The following is a 23,653-nucleotide window of genomic DNA, read 5'->3' as shown; positions in this document are numbered from 1 at the left end:
CCATTGTCTGCAGTAAGAAGTGAGGCCTATAAAAGCCCGCACCTCCTTTTGTGTCCTGGGTGGTAACATACTGGCAATTAGCTGGATGCGATCGGGCGTTAGCTGTCTCCCCCATTTGGACAGCAAGTGGCCTAAGTAAACAACTTGCTGAACACAGAATTGCAGCTTCGAAGGGGATACCTTGTGCCCCTTGTCAGCCAGGAAATGTAAAACCGTCAGTGACGCTAGTTCACATTCAGGTTCACTTCGGGCGGTGATCAGTAGATCATCGACATACTGTAATAGGGCAGTGTTTTCAGGCATGTGTATACTGTCGAGTTGTCTTTTCAGTGCTTGGCTATAGATGCTGGGGCTTTCTGTGAATCCTTGAGGTGCGCGTGCAAATTTGAAGCTTCGTCCATTTAAACAGAATCCGAAAAGGTATTGGCTTTCCGGATCAATGGGGACACTAAAGAAGGCGTTCTTAAGATCGATAACAGTAAAGAACGTTGCTTCAGAATCAATAGCTGTCAATAGAGACGAGATATCTGGGACCACAGGGTACTGCGGTACAATGCATTTATTCAATTCGCGCAAATCAATAACCAATCGGTAAACTGGTGGTGCATTGGGATCTGTACGTTTAAGAATTGGAATGATAGGTGAATTACATAAATTCGAGTTGGTTTCTACAACCACTCCTTGTGCAATGAGCTCTTCAATGATTTTCAGTAAAGCCACTACAGCATCGGGGGGTAACTTGTATTGTCAAATTCGTGGTAAAACAACACCTGGTTTGAGGGTGACTCGATACGGTGTAATGTGCATACAACCTACATCAGTGGGGCCTTGCGCCCATAAATGTGCAGGTACATTCTGTAATCGGGGATCAATATCTCTCAACACATAGTGACCTTTAAAGTCACGTAGAAACAACCGTACTCCTTCCGGAGAACAGCAAATAACAGCTCCTAGAGCTTTCAGAGTCTTGATACCTAACAAGTTTTCTGGACATGACTTTGTGAGCAGTAAATCTGTAGTACGTGTTAAGGGACCAACTGCAAGGGGAAGTGGTTGCGATACTTCATTAATAATAGGATTGCCTGAAAAACCAAGGGAAACATTCTGTGAGCTTGAGAGGGGTGCCCCTGGGACTTCGTCATGACTTATCGTTGTTCGGCTTGCCCCTGTGTCAATTAAAAACTTTCTGTCTTTCCCTAATACCTGACTGTGTACATAAGGACCCTCTTGATCTACAGGAACCTCAATAAGAGGCAAGCCAACTTCCCTCTCTAGGCTGTTTCATGTGTATCGCTGATAATCGGGATAATCAGTCTGGGCATACTGGTACATCTGCTGTGATGCATGTTGAGTTGCAGCAATCGGTTGGGGTTGTGGTACCGCTACTGTCTGTACTGTCTGTTGTGAGGCTTGCATAGGCTGAATATTCTGTGGTACTTGTTGTTGGACCTGGTCCTGTCTAGGAGGACGCGGTCTCTCTTTAGTTTTTCCCGTAAGTATATTATGTTTCAAAACTGCACAATCGTTTATATAATGACCTGGCTGTTTACAATAGTTGCATGTCCCCTTAACAGGAGCTGTTGTATTATTAGACTGTGTCGTGCCCTTTTTCTGACCGTCAGCTGGAACTGACTGAGCAACTAACATTTTCATTTTCGTGTCTTTCATGCGTCTCTGTTCGTGTTCGTGTTCCTCCCTAATTCTATTCTGGTGGTACTGTAACATTTGTAACATTTGTGAAGGCGTATTTGCTTGCCATGTACTCTCGACTTTCTGTACACGATTCTTAACTTGGGGCAGGGAATTTTCGACTAACTTTGTTACGAAAAGATGTGGATATGACTTGCTACTTGCCTTCAGGCCACTATTAATACCAAAACATTTCTCAAATCGGGAATAAAAGTCACTAGTGTCTTCATCGGGTTTCTGTTTACAGGCTGAGATTGCATCCCAGTCCTCCTTTTTAGTTGCTAATAAACGTGGCAATACTTGTACTAACAATCCTGGTAATGCTTTAGATTTGTCCCCAAGCCCTGTTCCTGGGGTACGAGTCTTTTCTTCGTCTTCTAATGCAGCCCAATCAATCTTTTGGTCTCCTACATCCCAATCTTTTTCTTTGAGTTTCTCGTAAATACCGGCAGGCATTAATACTTTTAATATTTTCATAATGTCGGGGTAGGTATAATCCCCCATGAGTAACATGTCTTTGATTTCGCGATGGAAACCTGCTGGATCTTTAGCGTGACAGGGCACTAATTTCTTCATTTCTAATAGTTCCATTTTCGTTATGGGCGTGTACACAAACACGCGTCTAAAGGAATTATCAGCATTCTGGACTGGATGCACTTCTCGCAAGGGGTTCTGTCTGTCTATGTAATACATTTTTCTGTCTACGGGTGTAGCTGGAACAAACCGTGTATTCAGAAAAGTATCATACCTGTGTCGATGTTCTAGAATTACTTTAATCAAGTCAGTACCTAAACCTCTCCATTGTGGCGAGAGTAGTTCTATTACAATATCAGGTAAGGGACCTGGATCAGAATGATGGCCTTTGAATAATGTAATGAGATGCTGGACCATATATATACCAGCTAATTTCTGTTCATCAGGGGAAAGGTTTAAAAAGGTCTGCACTAAACCATCATCACTATATTTATCAGGATCGTCAGTCCATTGTACGGCTGACCTGGCCAGTTCTTGTTCATCCATGGAATTGAGTACATGGTACCCCATGCGTTCTTGAAGTATTCTATCTGTAGCCTGGAATAGGTGTTCGGGGGTCTTTGGATTTGACATGGCAGCTTGAAAGATTCTTTTACTTTCCGGACGTACCGGACGCATTGAATTATTATAGGGCCTTCCCTTACCTACATATGCTATCATTTCTCTAACTGGTAATTGTGATTGTCCTATTGCCGTTTCTGGTGTCTCCTCCTCCCCTGAGGATTCGACCTTGTCTGAATCTATCTCTGGTTCTTGCGATCTTCTTTCGTGTATTTTTATTACTGCATTTCTGATTCTTTGGTACATGTTCTTTATACAACTCTGTTTATCATGGTTCCCGTCTGCTATATTCTGACCCCATCTATTCAGTGCTTTCATTTCTTCCGGGTTTACACCCGGCCTATCTTGTTCTCTTATTAGGCAGTTTATGAAAAACCGTAATATCTTGGCTTGAGTGTCAACTTTCTGGAAAGCCATGGCCTCACCAATACTTTCAGGGCCTTCCCCCGTTTGAACGAAATGATATATTCTGTCTAGATGTTCAACCATTCCTGGTAGTAACAGTAAAAAGTTGGTAACTCGTCTTAGTCGTACTGATGACAACATCATTCTGTCGTCATTTTTACCGGGTACTGGATCATATCTACAGTCTGAGAGGCGTTCTTTAAATATGTCATAATCGACTGATTGAGGTGTACGTTGTTGCGCTAAATCCCTATAAGTCAGTCTATGTGCTGGTGGCGGTGTTTGAAAACCTGTCGCACCTCCCGAGGTGCCAGGACCAAAAGGATTGAATGGGTTAGTGATCGGAAGAATAGGTGCAGGAAGGGTTGGGGGAACAGGTGCAGGCGGTGGAACGGGAGAGGGAGTTCGTTGCGGAGGTGGGAGTAGATGATTTCGGGGTGGAGTACCATCAGCGGGTAGTGGTTGAGCATGTGGATTTGTATATGCGGGAGCTACGTCGTCTAGATAGGAAGAAAGGAATATGTCCTTTGTGGTCTTGCGATGTACTTTAGTCGGGAGCAAGGGAGGGGGCAGATCCTTCGGTATTTCCGGAGTGGCCTTGGGTAAACCCTCGGCCAGCAAAGGATACATACCAGTCATAAGAGTGTTCCGTTGTCGGTCTACTTGTTCTGCTTTTACTCGTATCCCCTCCTCAACTAATACGTTTTCTTGGGCTTTGTCTGAATCCTCTTTATGTTTCTCTGCTTTTCTGAGTGCTTTCTCTGAGCGTCTGTGCGATTCTTTACGCCATAACTCAATGGCGTCTTTCTGTGACTGTCTGGCTTTCTTTTTCCATAACGCTTCCTCTACTCTCATGATGCACTCGGCATCCCATGTCCCCGTGGCGGGCCATCTTTGATTCTCTGCTAAATCTTTAGTATAGTCTACCCACAAATCGAGATATAATACAGCGTCTAGGCCGTGCTTGTGGTACATAAAGTGCCCTGGAGTGTCCCTAGGTGGAACAGGCACTGCTTCTTCTAGAATCCCTTTCCTAGTTCCTATCTGTCTTAGTTTGGAGAACAGCGGCATGTTTCAGTCCTGCTACTCTGGACTTGATACTTACTCGAACTTGAACACAACTAATACAGAAAACACAATAATGCAGATCGAACAATCACTCATACCACGACATTAAAACATACTAAAACATTTCAGAGCGAACAATAATGATTAGAATAAAACTAATTAATTTCATACTGGATATACTGCTTAACAGTACAGATACACCGCTAAACAGTGCAGACCGGGTCTGCGTACCCAAACCCGTCTTGACCGGCACAAATTAATGCGCTCGTCTAGATGCGTCCCCAGCAACGGTACTCACCGGGAAGCACGGAACAGAAGGCCTCAGAAACTCGACACTGGACTGGACTCGACTGGACTCGACTCGGGACGTAAGTGCTTCGGAACTTCGGAACTGGTGGGCCTCCGGATACCTCGGACTTTGCTCTCTCAGTTAGGCTCTGGTCGGGATCCTCCGCACTCCTCACCGCCTCGTCTGGGTGTCGATCGAAGCCTCAGTCACCTCCGTTGGCCTGAGGGAGACACAGGAAATCCTGCGGGTATGCGTAGTTGTCCGTCAGCGCTGTGGCAGGGGACCGTGCCTGCAACGCTCCGCCGGCGCGTGGGGTGGGGGAGGGGTCCCTGTTCGGGCGCCAAATTATGTGGTAAATTTTAATTACCTATACTTAATTTATGCGGTAAAGTTCAATAAGAATAACTCAGTCAAAATAAGAAGGCAGAGTCCGTGGTATCTGAGGTTTAAAGTGGGGTTTATTCCTTAAAAAGGAATTGGTTCGAACCAATGGTAGCATGACCCATCGCCACGAGGGTTCAGGGTAGGAATTGCAATGGACATGTACAATGATTTATTAACAAGTAATCATATATATAGTCATTTCATATAGTAACATTGAATGCAGAAGGCGTAACAGCTGAGAGAAACGAGATAAGAGCAGAAATACGTAACAGGAGGCGTGCACTAGGGCGTACACGGAGGTGTGTGCTAGAAACGTCACATAAAGGTGTCATAAGTGGGTGGATCCCTGGAAGGATCCTGCAGAGTCAGCAAAAACAGGTGGCAGAGATGCGCGCGCAGCAGCATGACGTATGATTGACGTGCAACTGGAGGGTGAAGGGGACTTGACATTTAGCCCTACATGTGGAGACAGAAGTCTGGAGTGTCAGAACAACCTAATCCCAAATCATATCTAATATCTTGTGTTTGAGGAACTGTATTATCTAGAAGGAAAGGTCTCTCGGGCAGAGGCTATTCTATACTGACTGCTAATGCGTGTATATGCGACTACGTGTCTACAGGAGATGTGAGGGGCCATGGGCCTATCATGGTAACGGAAGCTATGAATTACTTGCATGGAGACAGAGCCCTTTGCTCTGCAGCTGGGAAGGATGTTTACCTAAACTGCTAGACAGGAATGTATTTTTCGAGGAGCGGAGCAGATAACTTGAAGGCTGAATACGGTCTTGGCAAGCAAGGCTGGCCAAGCCTGGCACAGCTCGCCGCGCAGGGAGTAAGTCAAGGGTCAGGAAGCAGCAGGCTGCGGCTTTCAGAGGCAGAAAGCAGAAGGAAACTCGATGGCAGACATCAGAGCCTAACTCGCCAGAGCTAGAAATCATGAAAGTGCACCACATAAAGACGTTGGCAAGGCACACTTAGGAACGGAATATCTGACCCATTCATGGTGGATCTGAAAGAGGACATATTAACGTTGGACGCAAATGTATTTGCGTCTTCATAGCTGGTTGTGGAGGGAACTTACATGTACTAGAAGCATGTACATGGAGCCATTGGGGTCTACAATAGGGGACACAATTGACCATAAAAATTCATATTACCTCAACACCCTAAAAATGCAATTTTTGTTTAACAATTGCTTTACACCGTAGTATGGTACTCGATGAGGGGCCAGAAGGGTGTAGAGTACACTTTATATTCACAGTACAAGGCAGTGCACTTCCCAATCACTTTTCAGGAAGTGCAACACTGTGAACAATATCCTCTGATGGAGATTATTTCCTTCATGGACCTGTCCTGATACTTGTGTTCCTGAATGTTTTATAAAAGATGGGGTAGTGTCAGACTTTGCAGCATGAAATGAGGTTAAACAGTGGAAAGTAAAACACTTTGAGATATCTCTTCATCCGTTGTATTCCGACTGCTTCAAGTTATATATGATTACATTTACTGAAAATTGCATTCCAATATTACTTTTACATATATGTTGCATTGAAAGATCCCAATAGCAAAGGGAAAGCATACGTATCTTCTTTCAGAAAACAGGCGTGGCAACTTTTTTCATTTTTTACAAATATTCTAGTTTAGTAATAGTAATGCAATTTGATTTCTTTACAACCATTCAGCATCTCGTCTACCATACAAACACATATAAAATGGTATTAAAAATGATTGTACACCTTCATTATTAAAATCTAAAAACATTTTCTCAGTATCACATAAGTGCAAATGTAGATTTTGTGTCAGTAACAGGTGACATAAATATTAGTGTGTCTACGTTTACATAGATTGCTACAGAAAACAATAATTACAGAATGCCTTCTATTCCTATTGTATGTATGTTTAAGTGAGTAAAAACTATTTAGCCTCATGCAAACTAAATAACATTTTCTAAAGCACTGTCATTTATCAACATTTATTTGCTATTTCTTTTCAAGTTATGGGGAAGGGCATACTATAATGTTGACCAGAATTGTGTTGTTACTGTGCAAAAGCTATGTTTTTCTAGGTGTGGCATTATACAGTTGGAGCAAAAAAGATGATCAAAATTATAGATAAAATTGGTGATTATTTTGTTAACATCCAACTCCACATGGAAATGCGAAATAAACTCAACCTTTTATATTATCTGTCCCCTCCCTACTCCAGGAATGCAGACAAAAGTGCCCTCAAGCACCTAAGAAGATTTATTTCAAATTTCAGAGTGAAACATCTGCAGCTGGGGATGATGCAAGAGCAGCAGTAACTTGTGCTAGAAATTTGAAACAGGTGCAAAATATTACACTTTCTGAAACCATCAAACAGAAAATTTGTAAAGATTGATATTTAGTGCACTGCAACTGGAAAACTAATTGATTTCATTAGGCGTGTCACGATTGATCCAGATTTTGTGGTTTTTGCATGGTTGAAAAACTTGATGGATTTGGGCAAACAGTTTATAAACATGGCCTCACAAGACCTCAAGGCTGAACAGGTAATTTCCTATGATACCATTTTTAATCTTGGTAATTTCTACGCATCTACCAGTGTGATACAAAATACAGGGTTGGATGCAAACCCAATATTTCCACTGGCATTTATGATTCTCGAAAAAAAAATTCTGAAATCCCATGAACTATTCACAGGAGAATTTGTGCATTACTTAACACTAAAAAACATCCAGAATATCCCTTTAGCTACTGAATGTGAAAAGGGTATACTTATTGCTTTTAAAAATTTTAGACCAAATATTTCACATGCTGCATGCAGAAATCACAGTTTAAAAGATGTAGAATATTGGGTATAATCAGCCAGTGATAAGAAGATGATATAAAACTGTTAAAGTATTATATTGAACAATAAATTCAGAATGTTTTGAACAGTGGCAGGATCAATATGAAAAATTCTAAATATTATGGTAACAGTATTTTAGGCGATAATATTCACAATGCTTGTATGAATCAATATTTAAATATGCAAGTTGGGTCAATTTTATACTGGAGGGTTTCCAGCATTCCAAGACAAAACTTCAACTTATAAAATTTGGGAAAGTATGAATAAGGTACTAAAAAAATATACAGAGTGGAAGGAGTTATCTTTGAACAGCCTCCTACTTTGTTTGGTCCATTTGCAATCTTTCCATATCTATGAGTGTCAGTGGCCTCATTATGGCCTTGGAATGTTCACATTGAGGAGGGCATTTAAAGCTTTGCAGACTCTGCCCCATTTGCATACACAATTGCATTCATCTATACCAGTAGGTAAACTGAGAAGATCCTAGAAATCTTTGCAAATGAACTAGGAAATATCCAACAAGATGACACAGAAAGCAATAGCAACCCTCTGTATTGAAAACAATGTTGTCTCTCTGAACGTTCAGCTGCAGGTGTTCCTACTTAAAAGTCCACTTATAAATAAGGTTCATTATGAGCTGTTGTGCCCATTTTCACTGTAATAGCAGTGGGCTTTGCTATCATATAATTGCAGTCCAAAAAGCAGCAGCAGGTTTTATCCCACATAATTTCAGTTATAATCTGTCTGCACTGAGACAATATGCCACGTTGCCAAAGAAGGGAAGGAGAATCTGGTCACAAGAGAGCCAGAAAACAGGACTATGATTATGAAACTAAGTAATCACCAGATTCCAGGATGGCAATATACACAAAATCACTAAAACAAACTGCAGATTCACTGATTCTACAAAAGTGTTGTGGCAAATCTACATTGATTCAAACAGAAGCACAGTCTTTCAAGGGCCTCTATCCAATTACAGAATAGTACGCTAACAAAGGGTAGCAATCAATCACTAAAATCCACTGTGACACAACTCTGGGAAACATATAGAGGTAAACAGGACATTATGGCTCGGTGCCTTAAACCAAAGGTTTGGCTGGAAATAAATGTATTAGACTTTTTTTGATTACCATAGAAAAGGAGTCTGTTCATTGTAGCTGTTGCTTTGTTATTCCTTTAAATTATTTTCATGCTGTGGCAAATGAAGGAAACATCTCTTTTGTAAAATATGCTGATTCTGCTTCAATTCTTAACTATAATATCTTACTATTGCCAAAAAACACAGATTTAGCATTACATAGGCAAGGATTACATTGGTTTTAGGTGTGGTAGATATAAAACGCAAAACAGTGACAATAATGGATTCACAAAGTAACAAATACAAACCCTACTGTAATGTTCTTTAAAGAATGCTTTATGGCATACATATAATCTGCTTGTCTATAGAATTCCATGAAACAAAGTGGACTTGGATTCAGAGTGCAGATTGTCCCAAACAAAATAACTCTTATGAAAGGGGGGTCGTGTCATACTAAATTCTGTTACTCTTTGTAATGGACTCATTTGTAAATTAATTTCTCATTAATCAGGTAATACAATGGCTAATTGACAAAGTAAATCAGGAAGATTACTTACACACTGGCAGAAAAAAAAGTAAAACATACAATTATAGGCAGACACATTGAGCAATATAACCCATCCATGGTAAAGCTGAAAGTGCAAAATACAGAGGATGATATGAGTAGTTTTCCTTTATATTATTGTAACAGAAAAGTGTACTTTGTGCTCATTAATTCACGGTTGCATAGACAATGAACAAATGCACGTCTTATGCGTAGTGTGCAGAAACAAGTATGACCAGAAATGTGAAGGTCTTAAAAGAAGATCACCATCCTATTTCATTTGTTCTGAATGCACAAAGTACAGGTCATTGGATGTTTGAGAAACTAATAATGGGTCACCATCAGTCAGCTGTATCAATGCATGTGCAATAGTGCACAGCCAGTCCTGTATTGTTGCTTCGTTTTGTACCAGCATAGAAGTAATATTAAATTTGATGAAGGCTTTTTTACTTGGATATGTTTGGGTTTGTTTACAAAACAGGCTTTAATCTTTTCAAAATTCTTCACAAATGAGTAACCATGTACATGGATAGACTTTAGCTTAATATTAATTGTTTTCTTGTCATCAGAACAAAAATCTAGTGAACTGATGGTTTGTAAATGTAATCACAGGGCTTGACAAGAGATCATTTCTTTCTGATGATTTTGTGCAGTTCTGTACTGTTATTGCTTTCTGGTAAAAGTAATAACATATTTGAAAAAGATGATGTCAATACAAACATGCTGGGGGGAAGACCAGGCAAATTTCCTTAAAAAGACAAATAAATATTCACAGGTTTACCTACCAAAATCTGAGAAACCAACTACCTGCTAGTTCAATGGGATCCTTCTAAAATCCTATGGCAAAGTTCTCTTTGAGACTTGTGGTTAAAAATAAAAATATATTTTCACTATAATATTTAAAAAAAAATTGAGCACCTGCAGTGCAGATTTGGACTGTTTCTTTTTCTGTTTCTGTGTATTCTGAATCTATTTGATATGTGTGTGTGTGTGTGTGTGTGTGTGTGCGTGTGTGTGTGTGTGTGTGTGTGTGGGTGTGTGGGTGTGTGTGTGTGTGTGTGTGGGTGTGTGTGTGGGTGGGTGTGTGTGTGTGTGTAAATGTAATGTTCCACCTGATATAATTATTAGTTGTGTATTAAATGTAATAATAAAGTATTTTTTTAAATGTAACTTCTACATTTTTAATACATTATTATTTGTTTAATACAAAGTACAAACAGAAAAGTCAGTGATGCTAACTAAGTTTTTGTAAGGATGTGCTGAAAATTTGTTTCGCTCGCAGAATTTGCGGATTTTACGTGATTTTGCGATCTGCGAATCTCGCGAAATCGCTGTAAAATCCGAGAATTAGCAGGACGAATTTTCAGCCAAGCACTTACAGCGTTACAGCAGCAGGTGCAAAAGTGAAGCTAATTTTTTTTAACCTTTTACAAAAGGTTTACAAAGAAATTAACTTCAACTTGGGCACCTGCTGCTATAAGCCTGTAAGTGCTTCCTGGCACCTCGTTGCCTACTTGCAACTATTCTCTGACCCTGCTCTGACCCTTGAAGCTGGGTCAGAGATTAGTTACAAGTAGGCAATGAGACACCTGTCACGAAAATTAAACCTCTACAGGAAGCACTGACAGATATAAAAACAAGCATTTGCAATGCAATAGGTCTCGCATTAGGAAAGTTTGACCTATTGGTCTTGTAAATGACAATTTTTTTTATTTATGTGTTGGTTTTGAAAATAGCTAAATTAATAGCTTTGTCATTTACAATGCCAATAGTTATAACTTTCGCAAATGTGACACCTAAAGCATTTGTAATGCAACATGTTTAGTATTTACGTGACTTAGATGTATTGATATTACAAATTACAATGGCTTTAAATTTTTTTAAATAATTAATACTTAAATAAATGTGATTTTAATTTATAATGGCAATAGCTTAAACTTTTGTAAATAACTTTTGTGAAGATTATGTTCAGTGTATTTTATTGTGACGAAAATCCAAGAACAGAAGTGAAATATTAACATCTTTTTGTGAAATTTGTAATAAAGCTTGAAGCATTGAGAGAACATATTTGAACCAGTTGTTGTTGAATGGTTGCGCAGATTGATGCTGGGGTGGCACTGAGTGGTGCTGTGGTGGTGCTGAGTGATACTGGGATGGTGCTGAGTGATGCTGGGGTGGTGCTGAGTGATGCTGTGGTGGTGCTGAGTGGCGCTGAGTGATAATGTGGTGGTGCTGAGTGATGCTGTGATGGTGCTGAGTGATGCTGTGGTGGCGCTGAGTGGTGCTGTGGTGGTGCTGAGTGGTGCTGTAGTGGTGCTGAGTGATGCTGTGGTGGTGCTGAGTGATGCTGTGGTGGTGCAGAGTGGTGCTGAGTGAAAATGTGGTGGTGCTGAATGATGCTGTGGTGGTGCTGAGTGATGCTGTAGTGGCGCTGAGTGGTGCAGTGGTGGTGCTGAGTGGTGCTGTTGTGGTGCTGAGTGATGCTGTGATGGTGCTGAGTGGTGCTGTGGTAGTGCTGAGTGATGCTGTGGTGGTGCTGAGTGATGCTGTAGTGGTGCTGAGTGGTGCTGTGGTGGTGCTGAGGGATAATGTGGAGGTGCTGAGTGATGCTGTGGTGGTGCTGAGTGGTGCTGTGGTGGTGCTGAGTGATAATGTGGTGGTGCTGAGTGATAATGTGGTGGTGCTGAGTGATGCTGGGGTAGCGCTGAGTGATGATGTGGTGATGCAGTGGGCAGAAAGGCACAAAAAGAAGTCTAACAAAGGGCAGAAGGGCAGAAAAACAAGGGAAAAACGAGTCTAACAGAGGGAAGAAGGGCACAAAAAACGAGTCTAAAAGGGGGCAGAAAAGCACATAAACGAGTCTAACAGAGGGCAGAAGGGCACAAAAAACGAGTCTAACAGGGCAGAAGGGCAGAAAAACAAGGGAATAACAGAGGGCAGAAGGGCACAAAAAACGAGTCTAACAGAGGGAAGAAAACAAGGGAAAAATGAGTCTAACAGAGGGCAGAAGGGCACAAAAAACGAGTCTAACAGGGGGCAGAAGGGAAGAAAAACAAGGGAAAAACGAGTCTAACAGAGGGCAGAAGGGCACAAAACCAAGGGAAAAACGAGTCTACCAGAGGGCAGAAGGGCACAAAAAACGAGTCTAACAGGGGGCAGAATGAATCCCGCCCTGCGTGTTTGTCCACGAAGATGCCACCGTTTTGTGCAATACCTCTACTCAACTGGAGTACTTTCTACTGTCTAATCAGTAAGTGCTCCCTCGTTGGCTAAATGTATAGGGGCAGATTTACAATAACTGGCGCATCCCCAGGGATGTGCCAGTTATTGTGCGCTGCAGCTCCGCCACCCATGGTCCGCCGCATTTACAATGCGGCGCACCATGTGGCAAAACGGCACAGATGCATCACGAATCTGTGCCGTAAAAGCAGCGCATTGCTGGAGCTGCGTCGCAAGCGCAACGCAGCTCCAGCAATGCTCTGGGGGGCCCTATCTCCCCAATGCTGCGTCAAGCCTTGCGCCTGCTTCAAGCAGGCGCAGGGTTTTGACGCAGCATTGGCCTAAAAGTGACTGAGTGAAATCTTGTAGATTTCACTCAGCCACTTTTAGGAGGCGTTCCTGCGCAGGACGCCCTCCCCTGCGCTGGAACGCTTCCTCATGGCGCAGGGCTTTACAACGTGACGCATCTCTCAGATGCGTCACATTGTTAATACCCAGCACCATGGCGCATCTTTTGTGCTGCCGCTGCGTCACAAAAGTGACGCAACTGCTGCGCAAAAGAGTCACAAGCGGCTTGTAAATCTGCCCCATAGTGCTTTTACTACACTGTAGCTGCGTAAACGGCCAGAAGATGTGTCTCCAGTGACCATGTGTGCCTGTGCCTGTGTTACAGGCACACATGGTTACTGGAGCCACATCTTCTGGCCCTTTACGCAGCTGCAGTGTAGTAAAAGCACTATACATTTACCCAATTAGGGATCACTTACTGGATTAGCCAGTAGAAAGTAATCCAGGGCAAATCGCAAAAAAATCCGCGATTTCGCTGGAAAATTCGCGAATTTGCAAATTCTTTTGCAATTTCGTGCTTAAATTTTTGTGACTGAATGTTTGAAAATTATTTTTATAACAAGAACATATTACAAATAACATACATAACCAATGGGATTCTATCAAAGTAGGGAGTGAATATTTTTTAGTTTTATTTTAGTCTATAAAAGACCTGGTTATTGGGGAAGTGAGAAAAGCTCTCTTTGCAAGTGGCAAAAGGAGAGCACTATGTGCTTTTAAAATACCCCTCACACACTATGAATCCCATAGTGTCATGCTTCATCATAGGGGTCTTCCCGTCCCTCTACGGGGCGGGCGTGCTACGACCTACGAACTACACGGGAGCACTTAGTAGGGTGATGATAGGCTATGTGTGGTGTGAGGGTGGTGATGGGTAGTAAGGGTGTAGGGACCTAGTTAAGTGTGGTGGTGGAAAAAATATAAAAAATAAAAAATTCCCTGGCTAGTAGAAAAAATATACTTTATTAACTTCTCTGGCTGGGAACAGTAAAAAGGGGTGATGAAAGTAGAACGTAATGCGTTAACTTGGTAGTTAACGCATTCTGTTCTACGCAGCCTGATTGACGAGATGCTGCGGCCCGGGACTGCTGGATATGCGGAGCTGACCTCCACAACTGCGGGGAGTGCTCTGGGCGCGGGTCCCATCTGACACCCTCTGCTGACTCCCTGTTTCCACCAGGGCGTGGCCACGTCGAGCTGAGCCCATGCTCGCCGTTTTGCGGCTGCATTCGCCCCTAGGCCTCACGGGGACAGGACCAGTGAGTGAGCCTGGGAGACGACCACTCGTCCGCTTGTAGACGCGGCTACGGGGGAGAGGTAACGGTGATACCATCGCTCCCTGCGCCTGGTTGCCCCCGAGCTTCAACTAGCTGCATAGGTCCGCTCGACATATGGCCCGAGCCCAGAGGACCCTCTTGTTCTGACAACATTCCACAGTCTTACACCGAAGCCCGCGGCCCACAGCCCTTTGGCGCTCCACATTAAGGCATCTTGAAACACTTGCAGCGAGTCGACTTTGGCCCCTAACTCCTTCCCTGATCTCCGGTCCTTCCCCCATTGGATCTCTGTATTCCAGCGTATAGTCCCAGCTGTGAAGCAGTTTGGTGGGCGCAACTTGGGTGCTCATATGCTGATGCGGGGACCTGCTTAAGCACCTGCACTATTTTACTCCATACTCCTCATATTCCAAGCTACCTGAGGAGCGACTCATCGGCCTTCCGATCACTTGAGTCCCCGTCTGCTGTCTCTGTGCCTTCCCTGAGCCCATTCATTTTGGCAATTGCTTAGCTGTGTCAATGGGCCCACCTCACAGAGCTTGAACATAGTGACTGTGTAATAGGCTCAATTTGGGTGCTGTATTCTGTGAGTCCGGTGCACTATCTTGCCTCAGCTCTGGCCCTGACATTACGGGCTTTACATCATCTGTACTCACCTTGAGCCACTGCTTCTATGGGTGCTCTTCTCTCCCTCTGCACTGACCCCACTACCTTTCACTCGTCCTGGTGGTAACTTGTGATAGAGCTTGCTTATAGGGTCACTTTCCAACTGGGACAATTGAGCGCTCTACCACTGCACATGTTCTTCACATCCTGATCGCACAGCGGGATCGCTCTGCAGTACTGAAGGCAAATATCCCCCCCAGTGCTGGGGCCTACATTCAAACATCAGCGCCCCAACGCATTACCTGCCATTGGCCCCCTACTAGCCTCCAAAGGAGCTCTATCACCCCTACACGCCTCGCTGGGAGCCCGCATTTGGGCGCCCCCTCTGGCGCACTGACCTCCTGGGAATTCTGGGCAGCGCCCCTTGTTCCGTCCGCCGCTAGCCAATTGCACACCTTGATAGGGGCAACATCCTCCCCCAGCGTCACCCTTGATCTTGGACATTCCAGTGCATCTGGACATCCAAACCCAGGTGCTCGCTTCCTGGGGCGCCCGCAAAGCTCTACACTGAGTTGATCGAGGTGACTACCGTCTGATCCATCGTCGCACAAGGCCCTATTTGCCAATCCTTCATGTCTCTCAACTGCTGGCTCCTGATCTTGGCATGTTACCTTTCCACAACCAACTACAGGGATCATTCCACTGTCGCTGCCTCTGTTAAGTTGCTCTGCAGCATGGGCCGCAAAGATCCCTAAGCAGAAGACCCTCCCTTTCGAAAAGCTCGTTCTCAAGATCCCAGAGGACTGCGCCAGCATGGCTGAGGGTTGGCAGGATGTGGACCGTGTTCAAGACCCTTCCGCCCCATCCACTTCCCTGTTGCAGGAGATGAGAGCTGGCTTTAGAGTACTGGATGGACGGTTTGACACCCTCAACAAGAATCTTGAGAACCGGGGGGCCAAAATCCAAGTTCATGACAGGTGCCTGGACGTGGCTGAGGCACCTATCTCAGACATTGAGGATACTACTGCGCAGTCCCTTAAGAGGCTAGAGCAAGTGGAGCACATTCTTAAAGATGTGGCGATCAAGTACGAAGACCTCGAAAGAATGCAGTAGGCACAACAACATTCGTATTCTGGGAGTTCCAGAGACCACTGCCACGGGCTGCCTTGACCTCTTTGTTGACACTTTACTGGACGAAATATTTGGGAACGGATCTTACACTCCCGGGTTCGTAGTGGAGCACGCTCACTGCACTTTGGGGCCCAGTCCCAACCCGGGCTGCCCTCTAATACCCATTATCACCTGCAATATGAATCTTTGGAACCGCGACACTGCATTGCGCCTCGCCAGGGAACATGGAGACACAGCGAAGCAGGGCTACAAACTATCCTTCTACCCGGACTTTACCATCATGGTGCAAGAGGCCGGGTGCAAACATAATGGGGTCAAGGCCACCATTAGGAACGTAGGACTGAAATATGGCATGGTATACCCTGACAGATTGAGAATTGATGTTAACGGCCGACCTCACATTTTTGATAACCGCACTGAGGTACAATAATTCTGTTGTGCATATAAGCAGACCAACACTCAGATGGATACAGCCGATGGTAGGCCCTCTCCTCTGCACAGTGGCTCAGATGCAAGCATGGAGTTCTTTTCTGGGTCCGGGAGAGGCTGACGCTGCTGCACTGTTCATTCTTTATTCCAGCAGGACTGAATTGGGATAACATTGTCCATCTAACAGAAATGTTTCAAATAGCTGGTCTTGTGACGTGGCGTTGCCACCCCTCATGGTGTACACCTTGGCATTGTTTCTGGTTACATAGATGTACCGTTTCGGGGTTTTCTCATTCCACTGTAAAGAAAATTGGTACTTCACGTGCTGTTGTCTGTTATGGGTCTGCTTTGCTTTTTTCGTTGTAAGGGTGGGTGTGGTGGGGGGTACAATTGCTATTGCGTTGCCATTTGTGGTTCTCTTCCGTTTGGTACACTGTCATGGTTCGCAGTTAACTGTTGAAGCTTGTATTTATCATCCATTCCACGACTAACAGGTCGCTCAGCTGGGTAATATTGAAGGTCCTTTTGGCCTGTCCGTGATGTCCTGGAACGTCAGGGGTCTCAATGATAATCGTAAGAGGCATGTTGTCCATTATCTTATTCGACACAATGTGGACATTGCCTTTCTGCAGGAAACGCATTTACCTAAATCCAACTCAGCTCATTTTGCTTCAAGCTGGGGTGCACACAGGTATTTTGCCAACTATGCTAGTGGCACGGCAATTCTTATTCACAAAAGAGTACCTTTCTGCCTCGCTCAGTTGTAACGGACAATGAGGATAGATACCTCATTGTCACTGGGTCACTAATGGGTCACAGTGCAGCTTTGGTTTGAATATATGCCCCGAACACTGACTCCCCTAAATTCTTTCATACTTTAGAAGCCCAACTTTCAAAGATAGATCCTATCCCATTATTGGTGGGGAGGATTTCAATCTGCTCCTTAACCCCGCATTAGATAGCACTGCTGACTCCCCTGGCACTAAATCATGTGCAATTCTCACTCCTAGACATTTGGCGCAGGCGCAACCCATCCCACACCAAATATAGGCATTACGCTGACCGATGCAACACCTGGACTAGAATCGATTATTGGCTTGTTTCCACTTGCATCTCTAGCTGGGTCCATTCCCTCCTGACTCTCCCGAGAACATGCTCTGACCACTCCCCGCTTAATCTTCTCCTTAGGGTGCCTCGACCTGAAGGGTTTGAACAGCAATGGCACTTCCCAATTTGCGCCCTCTGTGATGACCTTTTCCATACTGAAGTTTGCGAGACCATTGAAAAATACTTCACTAATAATACTGGCTCGGTCGACACTTGGGCGGTTCTGTAGGAGGGTTTTAAGGCATACATCAGGGGTGTTTGTATTGCCAAGTATGCTGGGGTGCTCAAGGATCTCCGTAACATGCTCTCTCACTTAGAACGTGACCTGACAGAACTGGACAACGCAACCATACACACTCCTAACCCGGACACAGCGGGCAAATGTTTGGCCCTCCTCACCGAATACAGGGACACTGCAGATCGCGAGACACTTTATTTAGGCAAATATCAAACTGCTCAGCGATACAGCAAAGGCGAGCATCCGGGCCTATTGCTGGCTCAGATGCTTCTGACCCCATACATCAGGGCCGATGTCACCGAGCTGTATACTTCCACAATTCAGGAGCTCTCTGCCACCTCGGAAATTCAAGACAAATTTCTTGATTATTTTACATCTCTCTATATCTCCAAAGTGGGGCGTGATACCACGGCTCAGGAAGATTATTTATCTGACATCGCACTGGTCTATTTGGAAAAAAATATGCAGGACTTCTTAGCATGGCTGATCTCCGAGGCCCGTGTCCTCTGAGCCATTGACACCGTTCGATGCTCTTCTGCCCCTGGGCTGGATGGCTTTATGGGGGAGTTTTATAAGGCGTACAAAAAGCTACTGACACCGCAACTAATCGAAGTGTACACAGAGACCTTCGAGAAACAAATACTTCCCCCCACTCTGCGTGAAGCGGTCGTCATACTCCTCCCCAAACCGGGCAAAGACTCGTAGTTATGTAGGTCCTACAGACCTTTGTCCCTACTAAATTTGGATTACAACATGTTAGCTAAGATAATCACCAATCGCCTGTCCCAATTGATGGAATTCATTATCTTGCGGCCCAATCCGGCTTTGTTCCCCGTCGATCGACGTACTTGAGTCTTTGGACACTCTTTTCGGTCCTTCACAGGATTAATCTTGAGGTCCCAGTCGCTGCAATATTAGTAAACACTGGGAAGGCCTTCAGTTGTTAGAATGGCCTTTCTTTGTGTCAGTTATGAGTTGTATGGGAATGCCTGTGGGATTCATAGCCCCCAACCTCCCTATTCTATTGCCGCCCCACGGCGAGACTTTGCATAGTGAATTTTACACTAGGTGACTTGACCGAGCTGTCAGTCGTCCCCACACCTGAAGTGGCACTACTGGGGTATGTGGTAAACTTCCATAGGAGCGTCAGGAGGATCGCATCTTTCAGTCTGCTGCTGGCCAAAAGAAAAATAGCTATTCACTGGGGCGGTAGGTCAGCTCCCACTCTGCAAGGCTGGCTGAACAGTCTGGCTTACTGCAACATCAAAAGTGAAATATACTCCAGCACACTGCCTACTTCTTCCCTTCCCATGGACATTGGGGTCCATGCAGGTCCTATGTGGAAACTGCTCGACGAGCCACTGGCTCACAACTGGAACAGGGCTTTGTCTCTGCAGGGGTGGGGTGACCAGCTTTGTCTTCTTCAAGGTTTTCCTTTCCTCTGTTTTGCAGTACCCTGCAGTACTCGTGACTCCTTGACTATGTTGCTCCATCTGAGGTGGTTGGATACAGGGGGACCTATGGACCTGCTGCTGGGAGACAAATGATTGCTTTCAGGGTAGAAGGATGGGACTTCGGCACTGCTTTCTTTTTTTTTAAGCCTTGCTGATTTACGCCGTCTAATAGGTACACTCCATGTCGATTAGTGTTTTGATGTTTTATGCTCCATTTTAACATTCTCCATTGTAATGACATTGACAGTGAACTACTACGCATGTATTGCTATGATGTACTGAATAGCAAATAATGTAAAAAAATAAAATAAAAATACACTTTTAAATATTACTAATTAAACTCAATCAAAAAATGTAATTATTATTACAAATTGTAGTGTCTGGTAATAACACAAACAGGTCATCACAGTAGTTAGCTTTAGGTAGTTTATTCTCTATCATAAATAGGAATCAAACCATTGCCAAGGACTAACAGCTGTCTAGGGATCTTCAACTCTTCTAACATAAACATTCTAAGAACATGAGCATCATACAGTTACTACAAAGCTAGAGCACTAAGCTTGAGTGCCACAAGGATATACACAAGAAAGTACTTTACTAAACACAAATGAAAAATAAGTATATCTGTTTATTATTGTTTTTATATAAAAATCACATTTTAGAAAAAGAATTGAAGTCTCATTTGCATACAACAAAAGTCCCTAAGAGGGATGTGGTAAACTTCCATAGGAGCATCAGGAGGATCGCATCTCTCAGTCTACTGCTGGCCAAAAGAGAAATAGCTATTCACTGGGGTTGTAGGTCAGCTCCCACTCTGCAAGGCTGGCTAAACAGTCTGGCTTACTGCATCATCAAAAGTGAAATATACTCCAGCACACTACCTACTTCTTCCCTTCCCAAGGACATTTGGGGTCCATGCAGGTCCTATGTGGAAACTGCTCGACGAGGCACTGGCTCACAACTGGAACAGGGATTTGTCCCTGCAGGGGTGGGGTGACCAGCTTTGTCATCTTCAAGGTTTTCCTTTCCTCTGTTTTGCAGTACCCTGCAGTACTCGTGACTCCTTGACTATGTTGTTCCATCTGATGGATGTGGTTGGATACGGGTGGACCTATGGACCTGCTGCTGGGAGACAAATGATTGCTTTCAGGGTAGAAGGATGGGACTTCGGGACTGCTTTTTTTTATTATGCCTTGCTGATTTACGTCATCTAATAGGTACACTCCATGTCGATTAGTGTTTTGATGTTTTATGCTCCATTTTACCATTCTCCATTGTAATGACATTGACTGTGAACTACTACGCCTGTTTTGCTATGATGTACTGAATAGCAAATAAAGTAAAAATAAAAAATAAAAATACACTTTTAAATATTACTAAATAAACTCAATAACAAAAATGTAATTATTATTACAAATTGTAGTGTCTGGTAATAACACAAACAGGTCATCACAGTAGTTAGCTCTAGGTAGTTTATTCTGTATCATAAATAGGAATCAAACCATAGCCAAGGACTAACAGCTGTCTAGGGATCTTCAACTCTTCTAACATAAACATTCTAAGAACATGAGCATCATACAGTTACTACAAAGCTAGAGCACTAACCTTGAGTGCCACAAGGATATTCACAATAAAGTACTTTACTAAACACAAATGAAAAATAAGTATATCTGTTTAATATTGTTTTTACATAAAAATCACATTTTAGAAAAAAAATGAAGTCTCATTTGCATACAACAAAAGCCCCTAAGCGGGATGGATGTTGGCAAGGATTGAAATAGGTAAAGCATCTTTCGAAGGATTTTCAGGTTGATGGCATTGATCCGCCCGCCAAGATATGTAGAGAAGCATTATTTCTCTATGTGGTTAGCGCTTATATGATCCAAGTACTGAATAGAGTTACTGAAACAATGCAAGCTGGTATTACACCATACCTTTGTATTGATGCTGAAGGGAGCAAGATATTCAATATTTTCGATTTTTATTGACTTTAAAACTGAGACTCCAACCAATCGAGCAAGCCAACCTTTGCTGGTAGGGATGTGAAGGGTTTTGACAAGATGAGGACCAGGCCTTGCACGATTCGTAGTGAAAAAGAAAATCCCTTGGGGACACAATCTAACAATACACAATAGTGTATACTGTGAATATTTCCACAAGGTTAAAAACAGTACATTACAAATGCATTCAAGAAAATATACATAAACATCACATTACATAAATGTTTTAACATTAAAAAACGATCCTTTACTTGAATAATTGAATAATACATAAAAGAAGGGGAAAAAAGGAGAGAACACAACAGACAATCCAATTTGTCATATATGTACATATCAGGGAACCTGAATATCAAGACACTACTCCAGGACACGCTTGAATTTTTATATCTATGGAGTAAGTTCTATCCCTTGATTATGTAAATCTGGGCGTCGACGCGTTTCGATGGTTTAATTATAGTTGACCATCTTTTTCAAGACCACATGGATACGTCTCTCCTATGTCAGGCACTGGGTGGTTGCCAATTGCGTAGAAATTCTTATATCATGTTCCTCGTATTTCTTCCACTTTTCCTAGTTAACATATTCCTTTGATTTGTATTCTCTATAATTTCAGTCATTAACCTAGGGGTCTTCTTATTATGATTATCCGTCTATTTCAAGTTGTTCCCTTGTGCTTCTGGGATTTTGATTGACTATGTTCTTTTCTCCTGGGTATTGAACAGGAGCGGTATACACAATGAAGCTGTAGCCAGATTATAGGTATACAAACTCACTGTCCGCCCTGATAAATTTAGAGGGTATTTTATTTGATCTCACGTGCACTTTAAATTTATAGTATTGGTCCTGACGAAGCGCCAACGACCCCTATGGCGAAGTAGGCGCGAAACATGTTGACCCATGATTTTCTTGACTCCTGGGGTCAGTGTGCCTACAGGAACAAGATTTTATTTAGCAGTTAAGTCTGCTAAGGGGATACAAATGAGACATTCGCTGCATATTTACCCACCTTTTTAATTCAATTTTCACTTTGCACGCAATTCTTTTACCCTCTTTGGACCCCCACATCTACCCTACACACCCGTATGCACCATCCGGCTGTCCTAAAAAGATCTCCGATAAAGAGACCCTTCGGGGGACCCGTAGGGAATTGCAGCGCCGGTCCTACAAGGAGCAAACGCCTGATGATGAAGCATGACACCCCAGGGGTGCGTGAGGGCAACAGAGGACAAAATATGTTCTTTCACCTTTTTGTTTTTGGGTGGGTCCTTTGCACCTAGGTTATCTTTTCTTCTTCTTTTTCTTTGTATTTTTGGATATATGGGTGACTTTTTGCACCCTGACGCTCCGGGTGACTATTTGCACCCAGCGTCTTAGGAACAGTGTCCTTTGTTGGTTTGATATCGATGTGAGGAGCACGGACACTGGACCCTGAACTGCTCCTGAGTCCCCCCCCCCTTCTTTTTGTTGATTATTTTGGTTGAGGCGATGTGCCACGTAACTGTCTCAAGACCTTTCCATAATTACTTTAAAAAAACGAAGGTATGCACTCTTTACAGGCCAAAGTCCTCCTGGGTCTGTTTGCTGAGGAGCATGACACAAACATAGGACAGAATGCTACTGTAGGATGGTAGAAACTATGCCCTGAAAGGTGAACAGTAGGGAGTAAGGCAAGGACCTAACATTGTTTAAACAAGAGCAGTGCAGAGGACTATGTTGATGTTATCTCCCACCAGAAGACAATGGATTGTGGTGAAAAGACAGACCGGAGCAGAAAGTCTCTGAAGGAGGCTGGAGCTCAGGAGGTTGCTCATGGTACAATGTGCATCTCATAATGCACCATGTCAGCAGCTGAAAGGGTCCTAAGGGCTGGGATTGAGGAAGGGGAGTAGGCAAGCACTTAAACACAAATTATTCTATTTCTTTAAAGTTTAACCCAGGAACAATAGACTGTTTTCTTTTGCCTCGAGCAATATGCCATGGAAAGGTTTCTCCCTTCCAGTAATTGTAGGTTTCTTAGACCAGAGTTAGCAGTTCAGCCCTGTTTACCATTTGGGGGTTGTTCATGCTGTTTGGGAGGAGATGGCGGGTGAGTGGGGTGTCTAATAATGAGTGCTAAACAAGGAATAGTGTTTTATGAGACACACCACCAATGGGATAAAAGATGTGCTTTTTAAAGCTAATTTCCCAAAATGACAGTGGGTTGAAATCACCTAATAAGCAGCTGCAGGTCTGGAGCTACCCTAATAAAAGAGACTCAGGAGTGATGAATTGCATATGTAGCACACCAGTTCAGGGCCTAAACAAAAGGGATGGTAGCAGGAGTGACTATGCTCTGTGAGACTCAAATATAGAGGTGAACAGTGATACAGAGGAATGATACAATAAAATCTAGTTATTCCATCACAGGATTCCATATACACTCTTGAACAAATATGCCCCAAATCCTCTCAGGATCCCGTACTT

The sequence above is a fragment of the Lissotriton vulgaris genome, chromosome 2_1 (genome assembly GCF_964263255.1).
Source record: "Lissotriton vulgaris chromosome 2_1, aLisVul1.2, whole genome shotgun sequence".
Taxonomy (NCBI): domain Eukaryota; kingdom Metazoa; phylum Chordata; class Amphibia; order Caudata; family Salamandridae; genus Lissotriton; species Lissotriton vulgaris.
This window is presented reverse-complemented; position numbering follows the sequence as displayed.